Source organism: Pongo pygmaeus, chromosome 20 (genome assembly GCF_028885625.2).
Source record: "Pongo pygmaeus isolate AG05252 chromosome 20, NHGRI_mPonPyg2-v2.0_pri, whole genome shotgun sequence".
In the NCBI taxonomy this organism is placed as follows: Eukaryota; Metazoa; Chordata; class Mammalia; order Primates; family Hominidae; genus Pongo; species Pongo pygmaeus.
In genome coordinates, this window is record NC_072393.2 from 7,808,809 (window position 1) to 7,812,273 (window position 3,465).

Sequence of the window (3,465 nt, forward strand, 5' to 3'; positions counted from 1 at the left end):
TTTAGCCAGGCATGGTGGCACGTGCCTGTAATCCCAGCTACTCAGGAGGCAGAGACAGGAGGATTGCTTGAACCCGGAGGCAGAGGTTGCAGTGAGCCGAGATCAAACCATTGTACTTCAGCCTGTGTGACAAGAGCAAAACTCTGTCTCAAAAAAAAAAAAAAAAAAAAAAGTCCACCTGTATCAACTTTCTGCCAGTCTGGAGAAGATTTGTTTTCTTTGATCTGACATCCTGTGTTCACAAGCTTCTAAAGTGTTTGCCAAAATTAAAGTTTGATGGATGGTTTTTGTTTTGACCCATATTCTTCCATTCATTCCGAATACTATCTCCAGGGAATAGAGTTTTCCCACTTCCTGTATGATTCCACAACCTGGAGCTAATAGCTTTCTAATTAAGCCCAAAGTCACTTTAAAAAGCAGACCATCAGGGCCAGGCACGGTGGCTCACGCCTGTAATCCCAGCACTTTGGGAGGCAGAGGCAGGCAGATCATCTGAGGTCGGGAGTTCGAGACCAGCCTGACCAACATGGAGAAACCCCGTCTCTACTAAAAATACAAAATTAGCTGAGTGCAGTGGTGCATGCCTGTAATCCCAGTTACTCAGGAGGCTGAGGCAAGATAATTGCTTGAATCTGGGAGGCAGAGGTTGTGGTGAGCCGAGATTGCACCATTGCACTCCAGCCTGGGCAACAAGAGCAAAACTTCGTCTCAAAAAAAAAAAAAGGCAGACCATCCTGTCCAATGATACCCATTCCATTGGCTCGTCCTCAGCTGTCAATACACACCATCTCTAGTTCCATGTCTTTATTAGCAACCACAAAGTGGCCATAGATGAGATCTCCAACCTGCACATATGGTCTGTTTCTTTTAGTTGCACCTTCAAACGCCAAGTAAAACAAAGAAGCTGGCTCACTCCCTCCAACATCAGCTCTGAATCTATCTCCAGATTTAGCCGTCACTATGCCAATCACATGGTCTCCTTTCACTCGAACATAATTGTTCCTAGGGCTGCAGCAGTTTCAGCCTGGTGGTGTCTCAGCTTTCCCAGTCCTAGTTCTTGTATTTTTCAGTAGAGACAGGGTTTCACCATTTTGGCCAGTATGGTCTCGAACTCCTGACTTCAAGTGGTCTGTCCACCTCAACCTCCCAAAGTGCTGGGATTACAGGCATGAGCCACCGGGCCCAGCCTGATAAATCTTAAGTGCTGTAATTACTGAGTATCCATCATTCAAATAGGCAATTCGTACCTATTACTACTGCACTGTATTAAAACTCATAGTAACATGGCCAGGCATGGTGGCTCACACCTGTAATCCCAGCACTTTGGGAGGCCAAAACAGGTGGACCCACCTGAGGTCAGGAGTTCAAGGCCCTCCTGGCCAACATGGTGAGACCCCGTCTCTACTAAAAATACAAAAATTAGCCAGGCATGGTGGTGTGTGCCTGTAATCCCAGCTACTCTGGAGGCTGAGGCCGGAGAATCGCTTGAACCTGGGAGGCAGATGTTGCCGTGAACTGAGATCGCACCACTGTACTCCAGTGTGGGTGACAGGGCGGGACTCTGTCTCAATAAATAAATAAATAACAATAAATAAATAAAACTCACAATAACAGTGTGAGGCAGTGTAGTTGTCTCATTTCACAGCTGAGGAAACTGAGATTCCCAAAAAGTGAGGCTCAAGGTATCAGCGTTATATATGGGTTCAGATAGAGTCTTTTGGCACTGGGTGAGGCTCAAGGTATCAGCGTTGTATATGGGTTCAGATAGAGTCTTTTGGCACTGGAGTTTACTATATAGTTTCTGCCCACCCGCTACATGACTCTCCTCTGTGTCAAGTGCTTCATCTCTCACCCCACTTTTCAGGAAGGGTGTGTCCCCATCCTGTTCCTTATTCTTATTCCTGGCTTGGGGAGATGCGGTTCTGAGGAGAGGCTGCAATGCATGGGGTTATAAAAACCCACAGTCCAGAGAGGGGATGGAAAGAGAAGTGAGTAGAGAGGAGAAGATGGAGGAAGTGTGTGAGCCCAAGGGGCCAGGCAACCCTGGTGAGGCTGCCCCATCCCTTCCGTGGGATGTTAGTAGTGAAACAGAAAAGGTTCCCTTGTCCCCCTTGCAGGGCGTGTGACGGGGGGTGTGGCTCACATCTTCCGTGCCCCGCTGCTCAAACCTCCAGGGGAGCTTGCAGACAGGCAGGTTGTGGGGCTCCAACCCCACGGCAGTGTCTAGGGGTGAATGCTTACAGCTCATGAGGCCCCCGTGGGCATGTGTTACAGTGTGCTCTTTCAGTTTTGCCATCCGCAGGTGGCTGATGTTCATCAGCTCAATTAGACGCTCTGTCTTATTGCAAGGACAGACAACTTTCTCTCTCCCGGGGTTCTTGCCTTAGTGTACTGGAAAAATTGGATCACGTGTGATCCAACTGGGTGATCCGATCGGAGGGTGGGTGCAAGTTTTTTATGGAGTGGCGGTAGCCCTCAGCGAGGTGCTTTTCTGTTTCACTGTCAACATCCCACAGAAGGGGTGGGGCAGCCTCACCAGGGTTGCCTGGCCCCTTGGGCTCACACACTTCCTCCATCTTCTGAACCCATATACAGCGCTGGGAGTGGAGGCTGTAGTCCCAGCTAGTTGGGAGGCTGAGGTGGGAGGATCACTTGAGCCCAAGACTTTGAGGCTGAAGTGAGCTATGATCACACCATTGCACTCCAGCCTGGGTGACAAAGTGAGACCTCGGTCTCTACAAAAGGAAAGAAATAAAAGAAAAAGGGCTATCTAGCAAAGACGTGGAATCAACCCATCAATGATAGACTGGATAAAGAAAATGTGGTACATATATACAATGGAGTACTAGGCAGCCACAAAAAAGAACAAGATCATGTCCTTTGCAGGGACATGGATAAAGCTGGAGGCCATTATCCTTAGCAAACTGACGCAGGAACAGAAAACCAAATACCGCATGTTCTCACTTATAAGTGGGAGTTAAATGATGAGAACACATGGACACATAATGGGGAACGACACACACTGGGGCCTATTGTAGGGTGGAGAGTGGGAGGAGGGAGAGGATCAGGGAAAGTAACTAATAATCTGTACATGATATATGTTCACCTATATAACAAATCTGCACATCCCGCACATATACCCCTGAACTTAAAGTTTTAAAAAATCCCATCATTATTCTTTAAAAAAAAAGAAAGAAAAAAGGTTTCACTTCTGCCTTCACCTGCTCCCTCTAACCCTCTGATGGCTGCCCCACCTGCCACCCCTTTCCTGAAATGACCAAGGAGAGTAACTACCGTTCCATTGTGAAAGCCAACAAGACTTGTTTCTATCTTGTTTCCACTCATTAATGGGGTGGCCACTCCCTCCCTCCTCCTTGAAACTCCTCTCTCCCAAGACTTCCCTGATGACCTCACCTCCTGGTTCTCCTCCCGTCTGCCTGACCGCTCCTCCTCCATCTCCTTCAT

At 48.1% G+C, this 3,465-nt stretch overlaps 1 pseudogene; it reads right to left on the reverse strand.

Annotated features, from left to right (window-relative positions):
- Positions 1–183: 183 nt before the first annotated feature.
- LOC129020332 (exosome complex component RRP40-like) lies at positions 184–3,465 on the reverse strand (annotated as a pseudogene).